Source organism: Hippopotamus amphibius, chromosome 8 (genome assembly GCF_030028045.1).
Source record: "Hippopotamus amphibius kiboko isolate mHipAmp2 chromosome 8, mHipAmp2.hap2, whole genome shotgun sequence".
NCBI lineage: Eukaryota > Metazoa > Chordata > Mammalia > Artiodactyla > Hippopotamidae > Hippopotamus > Hippopotamus amphibius.
This window is the reverse complement of record NC_080193.1, coordinates 40,540,400-40,563,081: the sequence shown is the minus strand read 5'-3', so window position 1 is coordinate 40,563,081 and position 22,682 is coordinate 40,540,400.

Genomic DNA, 22,682 nt, shown 5'->3' with positions numbered 1-22,682 from the left:
TACATTGCTTTTATTCCAAAGGTCAAGTTATTTTTCAAAACTAACTCACTGGTCCAGAATAGGATATTTAGGATCAAAGATATTTCTGAAATTAAGGAAAAACATTCAAATATATATCAAAAGCTGTATTTCTTCATAAGAATGTTGGGTCAGTGTTGACTCACTGTTTCCCTGAATCTAGTAATCATCCCCTATATCTGGGGAAATAAAATTAGTGTGTGTGTATGGGTGTGTGTACTGACTGTCCTTAGAAGAGGATGTCTTTCAATTACTGGCTACATCATTCCCCCTGATCCCCAAACCCCTATTCTTAAAATAGCTTTACTTAAAATTCTGCTTCTCTTAATAGCCAGTCTTCCAGTCCCACTGATCCTTGCAACATCTTCTTCTTTACTCCTGCTTTTAAATGTCTCATTTTAGTCCCTGCCTCAAAAGACTGAGCTCTCCAATACATCTCTTTCTCATCCAATTTGATAGGCAGGCATTCTTCAGATGCTTGTTTTTAATTTTTAAAATTAAAAAAATAATAATAAACGTTTTTAAATTTTATATTGGAGTATAGTTGATTTGCAGTGTTGTGTTAGTTTCAGGTGTACAGCAAAGTGATACAGTTATATATGTACATATATCTATTCTTTTTCAAATTCTTTTTTCCGGATGCTTTTTGGCAGTTCACGTTTACCTTGTCATCATGCTGGTAGAGGGATTCAAACTTTTTATGTTTTTCTTTTGCTTTTCCTTATCAGAACAAACCCAAACCTTTTTCAAAAATTCCAAATGGCAATGTCTCCCACTAATGAGATTACACCAATGTTTATCTTCTCCTCCTCACTATGACTTGCTATTCTACTCAAACACCTTCTTCCTGTCATCCTAAGGCCATTTCCACCTCAGAAACATTGCCCTTATATCATTTCCACTTCTCTCGATCTCTCCAAGTTCTACCCCGGTGTTGGTGGAGAAATGGTGCCATGAAGTGTGCATATTGGAATGCACAAAGTGTTAGCCTGACTTATCCATCGATGGAGAGAAATGATGCAGGACATATGTTTATAATGGATGCTTAGGATTTGTGAGTGAGCTTGATTGAATTGCCTGGATGATTCAGAGACAACGTCTTTTCATTCCCTGTAAATCTGGTAACATATCAAAATCAAGGTCTAGAAGTTCCATGCTCAGATTTTTATTTCTTTATTTCTTTATTATTTGTTATTTTTGGGGGGTGAAGTAGAAAAGAATAATTTTATTGCTTTGCAAGGCAAAGGGGACCACAGCAGGCTAATGCCCTCACAACTGTGTGTCCCAACCCATTGAGGCCTGGGCATGCTCAGATTTTTTTTTTTAATGTGCCAAGTCCTTCCCTTGGGCTCCATTGCACTCATCTATCTGTTCTTATTTCTGATATCTTATCTGAAGTGAAAAACTAAACATCATCTTAGACTATTGTTTTTAGCATTAGTTTGAAAATATGTGTTGGAGAGTTTAATTTATTTTGTCTACATTAATCACAGTATGACAGCTTTAGTCTCTGGTGAAAACAAGTTTGAGAAGGAAGAAAATATTACATATATTTTCCATCCTATGTGTTCAGCACTGAAATGCATTCAGCCAACAGACATTTCTCAGAGTGTTGGTTTCATCAGTGCATGTATTCTATCATAGCAAAAAGTGAATTTTAGAATTTTAGCTAGCTCAATACTCAGAGCTTTGTCAAACTCTCTGTTGCAGTAAATTCTCAGCAGCTTCCTCTCATTCTGCTCTCAATATTCCAGCCAGATCCAAATCCCTGATCTGATCCATTTCCTGTAACTTGATAAATACTCCATTTGTGGCCACCTGAAAAGATATGACCGAAACTGGACAACGTTCTCATGATATTATTGCCAGGGCAGCATTGTAGCAGCAGTAACAACTCCTCGGGGCAGGGGACTACAGAACCTGATTCTGGGTGGACAAGAGTTTGGATTCTGGATCTCTGTAACTTCGGGTGAGGTACTTAATACTGTAAAACGTTAGCTTTCTCAGGAAAGTAATACAGCATACCTCATGTGTTTATCATGAGGGTTCAATTCAACAATGCATAGGAAATGCTTAGCTCAGCGCTGGGTTTATAACACTACATGCTAGTGACTGTACTTATTATTTTGCTGCTGCTGTTTGAAAGCAGGTCTGTGTTAAGTTACAAGCTACCTCACTTGATGACTGTCTGATAAATATAATAATAACACTTCAAATGGTGATTTTTGTAAAGTCTGGCACATAACAGGGATTTAATAAATCTGTGTTTCCTCCTTCACCAGAAAATAATAATCAAATGATATGTTTAATGTGCAAATAGGTGGAAAAAGAGCAAAGGTTCAAAAGAATTTTTTTTTGGTTTTGTAGTTATTTTGTTTGACTATTTGTTTGACTGCCCCTCATTAACTTGTCAATGATCGTGACTTTGTTTATTTTTATTTTCACATGCAGTCACAGTCACAGTCTAATGGATGCAGCACCTCCATACATATTAAACATTTTTTGATAATAAACCAATCAAGCTGCATCTTTGTTCCCTGCTGATTTGACTGACATGATAATCACCACAATATACTACTTCCAAAATACATTTGTCTTTTGGCCAACTCACAACTTCACACTCTGTGAGATCACAGTCAACACTGAATAGTTTTGCTGAGCCAAGTATTGTTTTGTTGAATTCTGGTTCACTTAATTAAAGTTCCAAACCTATGTATTACTACCCTGAAAAATTGTGATTTGTTAACACAGAAAATGTTATTTTTTTTAGAAAAATTAAGGGTTTATGTAATAACATATAAAAACTATATCATTGCACTGTCATGAGATGTGCTTACAATCTTAAAATTGCCTAATATAGTGGCATGGCTCAGAATAATTGGAAGACAGAAGAGACAGTAGTCTATTCTCTTGTTTTAGAACTCTGGCCAGTTCAACCAACACTCCGACATGGGGTGGAGGTGTTTGAAATAGTAATATTTGCTATTTGGATAGCAATATTTTTTTAAATCATGTCATTGTCATGCTCATATTCCAGTTGATAAAAGGTAGATAATCAACACATAAGCAATTAAATTAATAATAATTTAAGATAACAAGAGGTCCCATTGGGAGAGCACAAGAGAGTAATGTGACTACTCTTAAGTGGGGTAGGGAGGATGCTACTTCATCTGGAATGATCAAGGAAGGTCTCTGAGAATTGAGTTAAGTGTTGTAAAGGAGCTAGCCACATAAAGACCATTGAGAAAGTGTTATGGGAAGAGGGAAGAGCAAATGGTCTGTAGGCTAAAGCCTTAAAGCCCACATGTGTGCAGTTTTTATAAGGGAAAAGAAGAAGGCTCCGAGATAGAGTGAAGAGTACGCAAGGAAGAGACGCAAGGGCTGAGGTGGTAGCAACGGGGTGATGAGAAATGGTCCAGCTCAGGAAATCATCAGAGGGAGTGTTGTTGGACTTACTGAATTGCATGTGAGAATGACTAGGGAGAACACAGGACATGAGGATGCCTTTGTTTGGGCCTGAAATATTGAGTGGTTGATGGTGATAGTAACCAAGACAGAAAGATACCCAGGACTTTTTTGAGTGGGGAACCAGTTTAGTTTTTCCCAGGTCAAAGGTCAGACCCCTGTTAGACATTCAGGCAGAGATGCCATGGGAGTAGTTGTTCACCCTTCTGGGGCACAGGGGAGAAGCTGGAGATGTGTACTGTGAAGGCACTGGGCTACTGATGGCACTTAAAGCCACGTGACTGAGAAAACCACCAAAGGGGAGGAGGTGGGTAGAAAAAAGAAGGGTACTGAGACCTGAGAAAAGGATGAGCATTCAGAGAAAGAGACTGAGAGAAAAACTCAAAAGTGTAGTAGATCAACTAGAGAGATGTGGTGTTCAAGATGTTTGCAGAACAAGAATTGTCAAGAATTAATATTGGTCAACTATTCAAATATTATATGAAATCACTTACATGCAGAAATGATGCAAACTTATTTACAAAACAGAAACAGACTCACAGAGTACAAAGTTATGGTTACCGGAGGGGGTGGGGGGTGGGGGACAGGGAGAGGAATAGACTAGGAGTTTGAGATTGACATGTACTCACTGCTATATTTAAAATAGATAACCAACAAGGACCTACTGTATAGCACAAGGAACTCTACTCAATACTCTGTAATAAACTAAATGGGAAAATAATTTAAAAAGGAATAGACACATGTATATGTATAACTGAATCACTTTGCTGTACATGTGAAATTAACACAACATTGTTAATCAACTATGCTCCAATATAAAATAAAATTTTAAAAATGTGTAAAAATAAAAAGGAGATTATTGTAAAAAAATGAACAAATGAAAAAGATTGGCTAACTATTAGAAGTGTATAAGAGCTCAAATGAGGAATGGATGAGGGATTAACCAGTGAATTTGGCCAATCAGGGTTTTACAAGTGAGCTTGGTGACCCTCCTGGGTCATTTTCTTCAGCCTGTAAATATTCCATTTATATACTTTATGTTACCTGGAATAGATTGAATTATTAGGTTCAATTCACCATTGCTTCCTTGTAATAGATCATATATTCCTATCTTTCACAATGGGACTTTGCTATGCCTCCAAGTAGAGCAGACATAGTACACATCCCTGTCTCTTGATTTAGGGTCTGGCCATTTAACTGGTCATACATACAGGAAAGATAGAAAAAAATCTGTAAAATTTAAATCTGTTAGTAGTCAAGAATGTAGCATGGAGTCCAGAGGATTACAGAATAGATAACAGAGAAAAGCTTAGAAAGAAGCAGGTGTCTCTCTCCCATTGCAGTGGGAAGAAAGGTAAAATATATGGGGAAAGATGCAAGCAGGTTAGTAAATATGGTTGTAGAAAGACAGGTTATAATCCTAACCTCTCTGTTAAACTTTCTCTAAACCATCTCTGCTAACATCTATAAGGACTCTGCTTTTCTTAGTCATGAAAACAAGTGCATACAAAGGAAAGTAACAGCCTCTACAAGCAGAGATGTAGAGGTTACTTTTGCAGTATTGGCTCAAAGCCAGGGGTTCTAGGTGTTTAGCAATCTGAGAGAAAGTCCTATATAAAACAAAGCACACCTTTTCCTCCCTCTTGTATTATTTAGGATAAGAATAGACTCCTGAAACCATTGAGAAAACAGTGTGCAATGATTCAACACAATACATCACAGGACAGTCTAAGAAGGAGGCTGTTTAAGAAATGATTTTCCTTCTCCCAGACCCCTTTCAACATATGGCTCCAACCTTCCTGCAGCAGTGGTTCTCAACGTTAGCTTTCATTGTGGTCATGTGGAGGGCTTGTTCAAATGCTGAATTCTGCATCTCACCTCTGGTGTCTCTGATGACATAGTTCTATGGAGAGGTTGGAGAATTTATATTTCTAAGAATTTCCCCAAGTGACAAGGCTACTGTCCTGGGAAGAATTCTAGAACCAGCAATTATTATTGACTCCAGATGGATGGTGAGAGTGGAAAGAGGGTTTGGAAGTACTTGTTGGGTATTTTCCCTTTGCTTCTTTTCATCCAGTCCTTGTCTTTCTCCAAGCTTCTCTAGGCCCCACGAGGCTGGTCTGTGCCAATGGTCTTCTTCCAACACTGGACTTCAACTTGGGTTAACACAGGAGGAACATGAGCAGGCGAAGAGAGGGATGGAGGGGAGAGAGACTGGATTATTTATTCTGATCCCAGTGGGATTGCTGTCAGCTGGCTGTATCCACAAGCCAAGTTCTAACTCTTGGCAGACAACCCCCTCTACACAACTCTCTCTCTTCATTTTTCTGGTACCTGAACACTCCTCTTCCCTTCCAGGCTTACAGAGTCCAAAGACCTTCCTGCTACCAGCCCTGGGAGCTGCATTATTCTTTAGGCCCTTTTATATCCTGAGGGTGGAATATCGAAAAATGGTACAAATCAACCAGTTTGCAAGGCAGAAATAGAGACACAGATGTAGAGAACAAACATATGGACACCAAATGGGGCAAGCGGGGGTTGGGGGGGGTTGGGGGTTGGGGTGGGATGAATTGGGAGATTAGGATTGCCTTCACATTTATAATGACATTATTAAACTCTCCTTAAATTACTGAATGTGAGCATATTATTTATTTCCTGTAGGAAACATAACTGATACACAAGACAAAATTTGTTGTTGTTGTTTTTTAAGACTTGACTAAAAATAGTACATGTAATTTGTCCTTTGTTTCTTTGTCTAGACTGCAAAAGAGGCTAGGGAATGGGTCCAGCTATGCTCCCAGAAAGAAGAAATGTTTTGTTTTGTTTTTCAATGAATCTCTAACAGTATTTTCTACCCACACAGCTTCTTCTATATCTTAGTAGAAAGTCACATACATGAAAACCAGTTTATAATTGTTTGAACTTAGAACATAACTCCGTGTCACATATGTACACAAAAAGATTTTTGATAATTGGCATAGATCTTTCAAGAATACACACACTTGGTAAATTGAGGAAAGAAAATGCATCATTTTATTTACAATTACCACCAGATGTCCACTATTTAAAGGAATCTTTCCATGATTGAGGCACCAATTCAAGACAATGACCTCTTGGTATTTGATCTCTTTATGATGTCTTCTAGTGTAGTTTTGCATAAGTATTTACATATTGAATGTATATTATCTTATCTTCTTCCTGTTAAAGATAGGGAATTGTGTTGATTTGTCATTAAAAATTCTATGTACTAAAATAACATTATATCAGTTTAAATATGTGTTATAAAAGGAAGCATTGGGATTTGTAGGGCTGAGAACAATATTTTATTAATAAGGAGACTTTCGAAAAGATATTAGTACTCATACACATGTGTGAAACTAGAGTATGAATCAATGAATCAACATAAAAAACAGAAGAAAGTGGACATATGTTAATGATGTGCAAGTGACAGTTGAATGGAAGCCACCAAACACTCTAGCCCCAGAGATGTTGCAGAAAGGCATGCTGTTTTCATCAATGCTCCTGAATTTGAATGCTGCCCTTATTATTAGGCTTACTACCTTCCTAGCCACAGACAACTGTACCTAATTTGTGAAAGTTTGAGTCTTGAGAACAATTTGGAAAAGTCCCAGAAGGAGGGATCAGATCCATTTTATCTGTTCATTGAATAGCATAGTTTCAGGAATAGCTGTGGTATCATTAATACTATCTGGGACGATGGCATATTTTCCTTCCTCTTATCACGTGAGGACTTGCTTAGAAATTAGGACCTAAAATGTAAATAAAATATTAATCTTTATATCTCCATTGCAATAACAGAAAACAAAGCTACAACAAAGAGAGATTTAAAAACAAAGCAAAAACAACAACAAGACACCCTGAGTGTTCGCGTTAAAGGACAACATCTGCGTGATACTGATAATACTGTACACACACGCTATTTAGAGCTCTTTGGAGCTTATACGCATATTCCCACACATTACTTCATTTCTTCTTCACAACAGCCCTGTGAGATAGTTATTATATTTGATTCTCTGCTGAAGAGAACGTGAAACTCGGAAGGGCTAATTAAATTGTCTAGCATTGCTAAGTTGGTAAAGTATGGGGTTAGGAATCGAGATTTAAAATTCCAATAGCTCTTTTTGTACCACAAGCGACATCCCCCTTCATGCTCAGCTTTGCGTCTGAAATTTTTGAGGTGATGGAGGGAAGAGGTGGCCTTGGATTTGATCAAGAAAGCCAGACAGATCCCACAAAATATGTAAAACATACCCTGACTTCCCTGGTGGCACAGTGGTTAAGAATCCACCTGCCAGTGCAGGGGACAGGGGTTCCATCCCTGCCCCAGGAAGATACCACATGCCACAGAGCAACTACTGAGCCTGTGCTCTAGAGCCCATGCTCCACAACTATTGAGCCCACGTGCCTCAACTATTGAAGCCCACGTTCCTAGAGCTCATGATTTGCAACAAGAGAAGCCACAGGAATGAGAATCCCACCCACTGCAACAAAGAGTAACCCTCACTCCCAGCAACTGGAGAAAGCCTGTGGGCAGCAGTGAAGACCCAATGCAGCCAATAAATAAATAAATAAATATTAAAAAAAAAAAAGATACCCTAATCTCCAACTGCCCTTCAACCCTCTGTATTTGATTTTTGATATAATTGCTCCAAAGAAATTATTTACCAATATCATCCTTTTTTGATAAATAGAACAAATTCCTTTCCTCGTTTGCACTTGCTCTCTGAAGTCTTTACCACGGACATTTTTCAAAACACTTACATACGTTTAGATGGGTTAATTCTTAGTATTCATTAAGATAAAATTAAAACCACTCTCACAGACATTCTTCTAATCTGAGTCCAACTACTCTGGTGGTTTTCACAGCCACCTCCAAGTTGGTGGCACTCACAACTCTCCCCTGAGCTCATGACCTCAATCTCCAGTTAGTGACTTAATACCTCCTCTTAAGTATTTAATGGGCAATTCAGGCTCAATGTGTAAGAAATGAACTCTTCTTTGCCTCCCCCCCACCCACCCTTAGACATATATGCATTCTTCATGCAACCGGCAATTCTTCCTTCATTCTTTCTTACAACATCATGAGTTCTGAAAACCTCAGATGCATCCTTGCCTGGGCCTTTACTCAAATCGCCACTGCTTTATATATTAATCGTCATATCTCCTATTTTTGTAGGTTCTTTTTCTCCTATTCACACAACCGCTACCTAAGTTCAGCTTGCCATCATTTCTGAAGCAAATCACCTCAAATCTTGTTAATTTTCATGATCCCAATATTTCCACATTTTTATCTGCTATCTATATAACAGTCAAAGTAAAATGTCTCAGCTCTAATTCTGATAATATCGTCGTCCTATCCTCACCTCTAATTACAATGAGATATACCACAAGAACTTATAAGGGGCATAAGGTACGAGGGCGAGTCAAAAATTATCCGCACTCCGGTTATATTAAAACTTCTGTAAATTCTACAGCCAGAGTGCGGGTAATTTTTGACTCACCCCCGTGCCACATCGTCTCTTACCTGCTGGCTACCGCACACTGTGATTTCTATGTCTAGAAGCCTTCAGCCTTCTCCTGAGGAGATCTCATCATTTGGGGGGGCTTTACTCTTGATCCTGGGCTTATCATTATCATGGGACTTTGGTTACCACTTTAATTAACAGGCACATTTGTCTATTTCATTCACTCAACTTTAATCAACCTGAGATAAGGGTTCACATCTTATAAATCATTGTAACCCCAGAAGCTAACAGAGTCTGAGGCATAGAAGACATTGTGTCAATATCCACTGAAAGAATGAAAGAGTTACTGAATGAAGGGGTGAGTCTGAGCAGAACACAAATTGTGTGTGCAGCCACATATAGAAGTGCCTCACTACTTCCTGGTCTGGTTAGAGCTGACGCTCAGCAGTGGTGCTGCTTACCACACACGTGAACGATCGTGGCTTGAATGAGAAAACTTATCAGACTTTGAAAGAATCATCACTGTAGCTTAATGGAAGGTGAGACTGTTACACATGAGTTACATTACTTCTCTGAGGTTATCTCTGACAGACACACAAACACACACACAAAATACTACTGTTTACCTCACGGGTTGTCGTGAAGAGTAAATTAGGCAGTAGGTAGAATTTATACAGTGAGAACAACTTAATGAAGGTATTTTTGGCAGTGTCGCTGCACAAGGCTACTGGTTCAACCATTTCAATGGAAATCAATTTTGCTTAATGTAAGTGGTAAATTCAGTCATTCAATCAGGTTAAATGTATTCCACGAAATTAACTGCAGGGTATCAGCTCAACTGTGTAAGACTATGTTTCTACTGAGACAGTCATAAATTTCATCTATTTATGACTTAATTTAGGAGCTGAGTATGGACTTTGAGAATTTCCCTTGTACAAAGTGAATGGCTGAAAATAAATGCTCAATGCTGACGTTTGCTGTTGTTCGTTATTTATAATTAGGTGATTATTAACAGAAGGATATTCAAATAACGTTTGAAAATTATTTAATAACCAGAAATATTTTTGCATTTATTAAGGTATGGCTTCAAGGAATGTCTGTAATTTATCTTTTCCTAACAGAAGTGACACTATTAGCAATTTGAAACTTTGAAAATTCTTAAATTTAAGAAATAAGATACATTGCCATACTCTATCTTCAAGACAGTTCTAGTTTCTAGAAAGTGTATGTGTGTGTGTGTAAGAGAAACAGTGCAGAAAAGAGTACTAATTTCATTATCAGTGGTTAACAATTTGGGAAGTTTTCCAGGTCAGAAGTTAATGAGATAGTTGCAGTTTCAGGCTGACTTTGTAATTTTGCAATTTCTGTTTTCCCAGGGCTTGATCTGATGGACTATGAGGGCAAAGCCAGCACTTACTATACAACAGTGTGTGAGCACTGATTTTCCCAGTGAGCTTCAGAAATAGGCACAAATCCTTGGTATACAAGCCTTTCCCCTTCTGGTAAGGGGAGGTCAGCAGCGTATTTCCTTCTCAGATTCTTATTTTCTGTAGTATTAGAAAAGAGGTTTGCACTTAAAAGAGCATATAGGTAAAGGTTTAAAGTAAGCAACTTCTGAAAAGTAAGTTGTAAGCTTTCAGTGGCCAGAGGATCCTCTGAGGCTGTTTTGGCCAGGTTGTCCTCCTATTCACTTCCAACTGAAGACCACCTTCAGTTAGGAGGTGATAATGAAGACATACCGGTTCAGAGTGGGAACTTTGAAAACCCCTCTTTCAGCTCAGTATGCAAGTTCCCCGATGCATAATTCAGGTGCCAGGTCAGAATTTCTCAATAAATCCCAAGAAAATCTGGGAGCACTACTTCTGATATAAAACAAGAAAAAAATCTAGTGAAATGTGAAAATGATGTAGGGGTTGCTAACGAAATGAAGTCAAATCCATGGGTTACCACATTGATGGGCACCAAATGGTAATGTGTTTTCCCCAAACTAGAATATCTGTTCCTCAGTGGTAAAGAAAATAAATTATATGAAATACCTAAACAACACATTTAGAGGTATAAATTTCTTGGGGAGTGTAGCATATAAATAGTGCATTTCCTTTTTTATTGTTTACCATCTTTTTTATTATGGAAAAAGTAAATATATAATACCCAGAAGAATAATAAAATATATAAAAATCAATTTTTTATTCATAAAACAGTAGAAATTATATTTAGATTATCTATTTCCTTGATTAATCTAGGCTATATTGGTGTTACACTTCATTTGGAGCCAAGGATTCAGACAGAAACTTCAGAATCTGTTCATGTCTAATGGAGACCACTCCCATTCAACAAGTTATTTTAGTTACCTCAACCTTAACATTTTACCAGTCAATATTCTCTTTCCACATTAACTTATGTGATTCCACAATGTAAAAGAAATTTTTCTAAGGTGCTTATTTTAGGTAGTGTTGATACAAGATTTTCAGACCAACTATTTGATGAATTCTAAGTCACAAAAGTGGTAGATTCAACACTCAACCAAGGTAATGAATTTCTACCAAGTTGATCATATGACATTAGCTTCATTGTGTGGGAGTATCAGCCCCAACATAGGCAATCTAGCTCCCAATTAGAAAGCAAAAAAAAAAAGTCTTATATGATTCAACCTTGCTTGGCAAACTTGACTTCCAATTACAGTGACTACTGACAAACACAGCCTTCTGGCATCAGAGAAGAGCGTAAAGTGTAAGAAAACTATTATTAGATAGATCTTGATTCAAATCCCAGATCAATCTCTTCCCAGCTGTGTGACTAAAGTACTTGCATCATTTTTCTCACCTGTGAATTGACATTGAAAAATATCAGTTGCTGAGCACTGTTATAAAATTGAATTTTATACATGTATAAAAACTTGGCTCCCTTGGAGCATATGCAAATGACATCTATACTTTCTCACTTTCTTCTTTGCACCACTTAATTTTGTTTATGTATTCTTCATTCATTTATTTCTTCAAGATACACACAAAACACTTATCAGGACACAAATTTTCTTGGCCCTTCTGTTCCTCTATCACAGCATATATAACCTGTCTTGAGTTTTATTTTTCCACACCTCCTACTAAACTATGAGTTTGTCATCAGTAAGAAAGGTTTCTCATATCCAGTCCTTAGAACTTACCCAGGCATAGGCTGAAGACTCTCTGCAAATCACCACTGCTCTGTGAATGTTTCTAAAGCACAGCTTAATTTTGTTAACATCTTGCTTAAGAATAGAATATAATTAATATATTTTCCCCCTGGGTATTAAACAAGGTACTAGTTTCTAAACTGGACAATAGATGAATGGATATATTTCATTTGGCCCCCTCCATTTACCTAGAATCCAGGTAGTTGGAGCACTGTTAGATACTCATGAATATATTTCATTTGCTTTTGTACCTTTAAGTCCACTTTCCCCACCTCTTAGTTCCTCATTAACAAGCTATTATGCAAACTCAAAGTATACTATAAAACCATTTCTAGAACTTAACTCCATCATGACCCTGTTCAAGATGAAACAGACAGGGGCCAAACAGGAGGCCTAATGGGATGGTCATCACTGGGCCCAGAAAAGGAAGAGAAAATTTGGGGTGAAGGCTGCAGGATGTGTGACTTTCTTCTGGTTGGCTGGTGGTGAGGTAACAGGGTGGTGCTCCAGGAATCTTGTGCTCAGCCTGAAGTTACTGTCCTCCAGTCCTTTACCTGGATGGGGGCCCCAGTTCTGCAGAAGAACTCAAAGATATTGTTATGCATGTTTCTTGAGAAGGAACTAGGACCCTGCTCCAAGGCTGCAGTATTGTTTCTTCGCTGCTCATCCCTTGTCTCTGCATCCCCTCCCTTTCCTGATTAGCAACTGTTTGAATCTGTCCTTTGGAACTCAGAGAAGGTCAAGGAGGCTGAATGAAGTGTATTCCATTTTATTAACCTCCCCATACAGGAAGCAATCTCATCCATCTCTGGATTTTATTTTGCTTACCTGTCAGTATTAGTTATCTGATATTGCATAACAACCTCAAAATGTAGCAGCTTAAAACAAGCATTTATTAATTCACATAGATTCTGAGCATTAGGAATCCTCTGGTGGCTTAGCTTAGGGATTCTGGCATAGGGTATCTCTTTACATTGTTGTATAGGTGTCAACCAGGGCTGCAGTCATCGGAAGAGATGAAGCTTCACCTTCCAGCATAAAGCTGTATAGTCCAAGACACAAGGAAACTGACAGCCATCTTGGAGGCTGGCTACCATCTTTCTCATGGCCCTATGCCTCTATTCTTTTTTTTTTTAATTAAAGTACAGTTGATTTGCAATCATATTAGTTTCAGGTGTACAATAGAGTGAGTCAATGTTTTACAGAATATACTCCATTTAAAGTTATTATAAAATATTGACTATGTTCCAGAGCTGTGCAACATATCCTTGTAGCTTACTTATTTTATACATAGTAGTTTGTACCTCTTAATCCTCTACCCCTATCTTGCCCCTCTACCCATACCTCTCCCTACTGGTAATGACTAGTTCGTTCTCTATATCTGTGAGTCTGTGACTAATTTCTTATTTTCATTTGTTTATTTTATTTTTATATTCCATATGTAGTGAAAACAAATTATTTTTCTTTCTCTGTCTGATTTATTTCACTTAGCATAATCCTTCCAGGTTCATCCATATTGTCACAAATGGCAAAATTTCATTCTTTTTACGTCTGTGTAATATTCTGTGGTGTGAGATGTTTCTTGTTGATTGAGGTAGGACTTCACTGCTAAAAATTTCCCTCTTAGAATTTCTTTTTTCTGTGTCCTATGTATTTTGAAAAATTCTGTTTTTACTTCCACTTGTCTTGAGGTATTTTGCCATTTCTTGTTTTATTTTTTACTGAGCCATACGTTTTTTCATGCACAGTGTTTAGTCTTCATGGGTTTATGTTTTCCTTTGTTCTTTCCTGTAATTAATTTCTAGTTTCATACTGTTGTGGTCAAAAACACTTCTTGACATAATTCTTTTTTTTTTTTTTTTTTTTTTATCGATAGAGTATTTTTTTTTTATTATTATTTTATTTTATTTTTTTGGGGGTACACCAGGTTCAATCAACTGTTTTTATACACATATCCCCATATTCCCTCCCTTCCTTGACGCCCCCCCCTCGATTCCCCCCCACCCTCCCTGCCCCAGTCCTCTAAGGCATCTTCCATCCTCGAGTTGGACTCCCTTTGTTATACAACAACTTCCCACTGACTATTTTACAGTTGGTAGTATATATATGTCTGTGCTACTCTCTCGCTTCTTCTCAGTGGCCCCTTCACCCCCCGCCCCCTCCCATACCTCGAGTTCTCCAGTCCATTCCCTGTATCTGCTTCCCTGTTCTTGTCACTGAGTTCATCAGTACCATTTTTAGATTCCGTATATGTGAGTTAGCATACAATATTTGTCTTTCTCTTTCTGACTTACTTCACTCTGTATGACAGATTGTAGTTCTATCCACCTCATTACATATAGCTCCATCTCATCCCTTTTTATAGCTGAGTAATATTCCATTGTATATATATGCCACATCTTCTGTATCCATTCATTTGTTGATGGGCATTTAGGTTGCTTCCATGTCCTGGCTATTGTAAAGAGTGCTGCAATAAACATGATGGTACAAGTTTCTTTTGGGATTATGGTTTTCTTTGGGTATATGCCCAGGAGTGGGATTACTGGATCATATGGTAGTTCTATTTGTAGTTTTTTAAGGAACCTCCAAATTGTTTTCCATAGTGGCTGTACCAACTTACAGTCCCACCAACAGTGCAGGAGAGTTCCCTTTTCTCCACACCCTCTCCAACATTTGTTGTTTCCAGACTTTGTGATGTTGGCCATTCTGATTGGTGTGAGGTGATACCTCATTGTGGCTTTGACTTGCATTTCTCTGATGATGAGTGATGTTGAGCATCTTTTCATGTGTTTGTTGGCCATCTGTATGTCTTCTTTGGAGAAATGTCTATTTAGGTCTTCTGCCCATTTGTGGATTGGGTTATTTGCTTTTTTGGTATGAAGCTGCATGAGCTGCTTGTATATTTTGGAGGTTAATCCTTTGTCCGTTGTTTCATAGGCAATTATTTTTTCCCATTCTGAGGGTTGCCTTTTAGTCTTGTTTATGGTTTCTTTTGCTGTGCAAAAGCTTTTAAGTTTCATGAGGTCCCATTCGTTTATTCTTGATTTTATTTCCATGATTCTAGGAGGTGGGTCAAAAAGGATGTTGCTTTGATGTATGTCAAAGAGTGTTCTGCCTATGTTTTCCTCTAGGAGTTTTATAGTGTCTGGCCTTACATGTAGGTCTTTAATCCATTTGGAGTTTATTTTTGTGTATGGTGTTAGGAAGTGTTCTAATTTCATTCTTTTACATGTTGCTGTCCAATTTTCCCAGCACCACTTATTGAAGAGGCTGTCTTTTTTCCATTGTATACTCGTGCCTCCTTTGTCAAAGATAAGGTGCCCATATGTGTTTGGGCTTACTTCTGAGTTCTCTATTCTGTTCCATTGATCTTCCTTTCTATTTTTGTGCCAGTACCATACTGTCTTGATCACTATGGCCTTGTAGTATAGTTTGAAGTCAGGAAGCCTGATTCCACCAACTCCATTTTTCCTTCTCAAGATTGCTTTGGCTATTCGGGGTCTTTTGCATTTCCATACAAATCGTAAGATTTCTTGCTCTAGTTCTGTGAAAAATGCCATTGGTAATCTGATCAGGATTGCATTAAATCTGTAAATTGCTTTGGGTAGTACAGTCATTTTCACGATGTTGATTCTTCCAATCCAGGAACATGGTATGTCCCTCCATCTGTTTGTGTCATCTTTGATTTCTTTCATCAATATCTTAAAGTTTTCTGCATACAGATCTTTTGCCTCCTTAGGCAGGTTTATTCCTAGGTATTTTATTCTTTTTGTTGCAATGGTGAATGGGAGAGTTTCCTTAATTTCTCTTTCTGCTCTTCCGTTGTTAGTGTATAGGAATGCAAGAGATTTCTGTGCATTAATTTTGTATCCTGCTACTTTACTAAACTCATCAATGAGTGCTAGCAGTTTTCTGGTAGAGTCTTTAGGGTTTTCTATATATAGTATCATGTCATCTGCAAAGAGTGATAATTTTACTTCTTCTTTTCCAATTTGGATTCCTTTAATTTCTTTTTCTTCTCTGATTGCTGTGGCTAACACTTCCAAAACTATGTTGAATAACAGTGGTGAGAGTGGACACCCTTGTCTTGTTCCTGTTCTTAGAGGGAATTCTTCCAGTTTTTCTCCATTGAGAACAATGTTGGCTTTTGGTTTGTCATATATGGCTTTTATGATGTTGAGGTAATTTCCTTCTATGCCCATTTTCTGGAGAGCTTTGATCATAAATGGATGTTGAACTTTGTCAAAAGCTTTTTCTGCATCTATTGAAATGATCATATGGTTTTTATCCTTCAATTTGTTGATATGATGTATCACATTGATTGATTTGCGTATATTGAAGAATCCTTGCATCCCAGGGATAAACCCCACTTGATCGTGGTGTATGATTTTTTTAATGTGCTGTTGCAGTCTGTTCGCTAGTATTTTGTTGAGGATTTTTGCATCTATATTCATCAGTGATATTGGTCTGTAGTTTTCTTTTTTTGTGACATCTTTGCCTGGTTTTGGTATCAGGGTGATGGTAGCCTCGTAGAGTGAGTTTGGGAGTGCTCCGCCTTCTGCAATATTTTGGAAGAGTTTGAGAAGGATAGGTGTTAACTCTTCTCGAAATGTTTGATAGAATTCGCCTGTGAATCCATCTGGTCCTGGGCTTTTGTGTGTTGGGAGATTTTTAATCACTGCCTCAATTTCTGTACTTGTGATTGGTCTGTTCATGGTTTCTATTTCTTCCTGGTTCAGTCTTGGAAGTTTGTATTTTTCTAAGAATGTATCCATTTCTTCCAGGTTATCCAATTGATTGGCATATAGTTGCTTGTAGTAGTCTCTCATGATGTTTTGTATTTCTGAGGTGTCCGTTGTGACTTCTCCTTTTTCATTTCTAATTCTGTTGATTTGCATCTTCTCCCTTTTTTTCTTGATGAGTCTGGCTAATGGTTTATCAATTTTGTTAATCTTCTCAAAGAACCAGCTTTTAGTTTTATTTATTTTTCTTATGGTTTCTTTCCTTTCTTTTTCATTTATTTCTGCTCTGATCTTTGCGATTTCTTTCCTTCTGCTCACTTTGGGGTTTCTTTGTTCTTCTTTCTCTAGTTGTTTGAGGTGTAAGGTTAGGTTGTTTATTCGATCATTTTCTTGTTTCTTAAGGTAGGACTGTATTGCTATAAACTTCCCTCTTAGAACTGCTTTTGCTGCGTCCCATAGGTTTTGGGTTGTTGTGTTTTCGTTGTCATTTGTTTCTAGATACTTTTTGATTTCCTCTTTGATTTCTGTAGTGATTCCTTGGTTGTTTAATAGTGAATTGTTTAGCCTCCATGTGTTTGTATTTTTTGCAGTTTTTTTCCTGTAATTGATATCTAGTCTCATGGCATTGTGGTCTGAGAAGATGCTTGATATGATTTCCATTTTCTTGAATTTGCTGAGGTTTGATTTGTGACCCAAGATGTGATCTATCCTGGAAAATGTTCCGTGTGCACTTGAGAAGAAAGTGTAGTCTGTCGTTTTTGGATGGAATGTCCTATAAATATCAATTAAGTCGAGATGGTCTAATGTGTCATTTAAAGCTTGTGTGTCTTTATTTATTTTCTGTTTGGATGATCTGTCCATTGATGTAAGTGGGGTGTTCAAGTCTCCCACTATAATTGTGTTACTGTCGATGTCCCCTTTTATAGCTGTTAGCATTTGCCTTATGTATTGAGGTGCTCCTATATTGGGGGCATAGATATTTACCATTGTGATATGTTCTTCTTGGATGGATCCCTTGATCATTATGTAGTGCCCTTCCTTGTCTCTTTTAATAGTCTTTACTTTCAAGTCTACTTTGTCTGATATGAGTATTGCTACTCCAGCTTTCTTTTGACTTCCATTTGCATGGAATATCTTTTTCCATCCCTTCACTTTCAGTCTATATGTATCCCTTGGTCTGAAGTGGGTTTCTTGTAGGCAGCATATAGAAGGGTCTTGTTTTTGTATCCATTCAGCCAGTCTGTGTCTTTTGGTTGGAGCATTTTATCCATTTACATTTAAAGTGATTATTGACATGTGTGTTCCAATTACCATTTTCTTAATTGTTTTGGGTTTGTATTTGTAGGTGTTTTCCTTTTCTTGTGTTTCCTACTTAGAGAAGTTCCTTTAGCACTTGTTGTAAGGCTGGTTTGGTGGTGCTGAATTCTCTTAACTTTTGCTTGTCTGGAAAGCTTTTGATTTCTCCCTCAAATCTGAATGAGATTCTTGCTGGGTAAAGTATTCTTGGCTGTAGGTTTCTCTCTTTCAGGACTTTCAGTATATCCTGCCATTCCCTTCTGGCCTGCAGAGTTTCTGTAGAAAGGTCAGCTGTTATCCTGATGGGTTTTCCCTTATATGTTGTTTGTTGCTTTTCTCTTGCTGCTTTTAATATTTTTTCTTTGTGTTGAATTGTCGTTAGTTTGATTAATATGTGTCTTGGTGTATTTCTCCTTGGGTTTATTCTGTATGGGACTCTCTGTGCTTCTTGGACTTGGTGAATTATTTCCTTTCCCATGTTGGGGAAGTTTTCCACTAGAACCTCTTCAAATATTTTCTCAGACCCTTTCTTGTTTTCTTCTTCTTCTGGGATGCCTATAATTCGAATGTTGGTACGTTTAAGGTTATCACTGAGGTCTCTGAGGCTGCCTTCTAGTCTTTTTATTTTTTTATCTTTTTCCTGCTCTGTGGCGTTTATTTCTTCCATTCTATCTTCCAACTCACTTATTCGTTCTTCTGCCTCAGTCATTCTGCTGGTTAGAGCATCTAGAGTATTTTTAATTTCAGTTATTTTGTTATCCATTGCTGTTTGTTTTTCTGAGTTCTTATGAACTGTTTCTTGTACTTTCTCTAATTTGTTATCGAGATTTTGTATCATTTTTACTATCATTACTCTAAAATCTTTTTCAGGCATTTTTCCTATTTCCTCCTCATTTATTTGGTCTTGTGGGTTTTTTTCCTGCTCCTTTGCCTGCATGGTGTTTCTTTGTTTCCTCATGGTTGTCCAAGCTTTTGGGGTTGCTTGTCCTGGTGATAGAGGTGTTTATAGAAGACTGTCCAAGCCTCAGACTAATGTCCAAGTATTGGATTAGACGAATATTCAGTCGGCTATGTCAGGTTCCCCGCAGTCCTTTCTGATGTCCGAGGCCGTCTGCTGGTGTTCAGCTGGTTCTCTGTGGGAATGACTGTGTCCTTCCGTGCATTCCCAATGCATCTGTGGAGAGGGATGCACTCCACGTCTCTCTACTTCGCCGCCATCTTTTTCTCCCGATAGAGTATTTTTTTAATTAAGGTATATGCACTGTTTTCTTAGACATAATGCTACTGCATACTGAAGAGACTTCAGTGTAGTGTAAACATAACTTTTATATGCACTGGGAAATCAAAAACAATTCCTGTGACTCACCTTCCTGCAATATTCACTGTACTGCAGTGGCTCAGAACCAAACCCGCAATATCTCCTTGACATAATTCTTAACTTTGTTGAGGCTTGTTTTGTGTCCCAGCACGTGATCTATCCTGGAGAACATTCTATGTGCGTTTGAAAATAATGTGTATTCTGCTGGTTTTGGATGGAATGTGCTTTACATACATATTAAATGTGACTGGTCTAACGTGACTGGTCTAATGTGTCATTCAAGACCACTCTTTCCTTATTGATTCACTGTCTTCATGACCTGTTCATTAATGTAATTAGGGTGTTAAAATTCCCTAATACTACTGTATTATTATCAATTTTGCCTTTTATGTCTGTTAATAATTGCTTTATGTATTTAAGTGTTCCTATATTAGATACATTTATGTTAACAAATGTTATAATTTTCTTATATTAATCCCTTTATCATTATAGAAAATGCTTTTTTGTCTTTTGTTATGGACTTTGAAGTTTACTTTGTCTGATATGTGTTTCTGCTCTAGGTTTCTTTTTATTTTCATTTGCATGTAATATTTCTTTCCATCTTTTCACTTTTTAATTAATTAATTAATTAATTAATTCGATCTGTTGGGTCTTCATTGCTGCATGCAGCCTTTCTCTAGTTGTGGCAAGCGGGGGCTACTCTTTGTTATTGTGCACAGGGTCCTCATTGCTGTGGCTTCTCTTGTTGCAGAGCATGGGCGCTAGGCATGTGGGCTTCAGTAGTTGCAGCACATGGGCTCAATAGTTGTGGTTCACAGGCTCTAAAGCACAGGCTCAATAGTTGTGGCACATGGGCTTAGTTGCTCCTCAGCATGTGGGATCTTCCTGGAGAGGGGATTGATCCCATGTCCCCTGCATTGGCAGGCAGATTCTTAACCACTGAGCCACCTAGGAAGCTCTCCATCCTCTCACTTTTAGTTTGTGGGTGTCCTTAGCCCTGAAGTGATTCTTTTATAAGCAGCATATTGAAGGGTCTGTTGTTCTTTGTTGTTGTTGTTGTTGTTGTTTTCAAATCCAAACAGCCACCCTATGTCTTTTGATCAGAGCATTTAGTCCATTGAAATCTAAAGTAATTATTGATTTGTATGTACTTATTGCAAATTTGTTACTTGTTTTTTCGTTGTTTTTGTAAACTTTTCTTCTTTTTCTTCTTTTTGTTTGTTTGTTTCTTCTATTGTGGTTTGATGGTTTTCTTTACTGTTATGATTCTGTTCTTTTTTCTTTAGTTTTTGTGTAGCTATTTTAAGTTTTTGATTTATGGTTGTCATGGGGTTTATATATGTTGACCTGTAACAATCTGCTTGTTTTAAATTGATAGCCATGTAAGTTCACACACATTTTAGAAGATCTACATTTTTTACACCCCTCCCCCATGTTTTGTGGTTTTGATGTTGTTACTTACATTTTCATCATATCCCTTTATTTATTTTAGTTATGGTTAATTTTACAATTTTTTTCTTTTAATCTCTCTGCTAGCTTGTTTAAGTGCTTGATCCACAGCTTTTGGTATACATTTGCCTTTACTAGTCCAATTTTTTTATTTCCTGTAAATTCTTCTTGTTGTAGCCTCTTCTTTTCCACTTATAGAAGACCCTTTAACACTTCTTGTAAGTTTGGTTTAGTACTGATGTTCTCTTTTAGTTTTCGCTTGTCTGAGAAGTTCTTTATCTCTCCTTCAATTCTGAATGATATTCTTGTAGGGTAAAGTATCCTAGGTTGTAGGTTTGCCTTTTCAGCACTTTAAATCTATCATGCCACTGCTTTCTGGCCTGCAAAGTTTCTGCAGGATACTTCACTGAGAGCCTCATGGTGGTTTCTTTGTATGTGACTCTTTGTTTTTCTCATGCTGCCATTAAAATTCTCTTAAATGTTTGCCATTTTAATTGTGATATGTCTTAATGTGCATCTCTGGTTTCATCTTATTTGGCAGTCTCTGCACTTCCTGTACCTGGAAATCTGTTTCCTTCCTCTGCTTCAGGAATTTTTCAGTCATAATTACATCAAATTTATTTTCTACCCTTTTCTCTCTCTTTTCTCCTTCTGAAAATTCTGTAATGCAAATGGATATATGCTATGTTGTCCCAGTGGTCCCTTAAATTATCCTCAACTTTAAAAAAACTGTTTTTGTTTTTGCTGTTCTTTTTGGGTAATTTCCATTATTCCATATTACTTATGAATGCTTCTGTATCACCTAGTCTTCTGTTAACTCCTTCTAGTGTATTTTTCAATTCTGTTACTGTATTATTCAGCTGTGACTTGTTCCTTTTTTATATTTTCTAGTTTTCTATGAAAAAATTTCACTGTGTTCATCTATTTTTTCCCCAAGTTCACTTATCATTCTTATTACTAATGCTTTGAACTCTAACTGGTTATTTATTTATCTCTGTTACTTTAAGGTTTTTTTAGATTTTTTTCTTGTTCTTTCATTTGAAACGTTTTCCTCTGTCTCCTCATTTTTTAAAACTCTATGTCTCTATGAAATTAGATGAAACAGTTACCTACCCCAGTCTTGAAAGTCTGTTTGTGTGGGAGCATCTGTGTGCCCAGTGTCTTTGGTGGGAGAACTAAATCTGAAGTGAGCACAACATACATCTTCCCCTGGGCTGTGCTGGCAGCTACCACTTGGTGAATAGTAGAGTTGGAGATGGAGGAGCTAGAGCCATAGCCAGATGTGAACTAGGGCTTCTCCTATGTTCCACAACAGCCACAATCCTATCAGGGGTGGGCACAGGGCCCAAGGTTCTGGAGCAGGAACTCTGAAAGTCAAGTCCAAGCTTGTTCCATTGTCTCTTAGTGTCTGCAATCCCCTGGTAATGGTACCTCTGCCACAGTGGAGAGCAGTGCCACAGCAAGATGGGATAGAACAGGTACCTGGTGCAGGCTGAGTGCAACCGAAACAATCACATCAACCCAGTCAAAGCCCTAGACACCTCTGAATCTGCCACCTCCACATGCCCACTGGCATTGACCACCCTCACCCTGTTTAGTGGCAGGGTCAGGTCTAAGTCAGCTCTCTTCTTAATAAATGTGCACACTCTACTTGACACCAGTGCAGTTCCCCTAGTTCAGAGTTGGGCTGGAGCAGGAGCCTGGTGTGGGCTGAGGGGCTTGCTGGGTTTTCATGA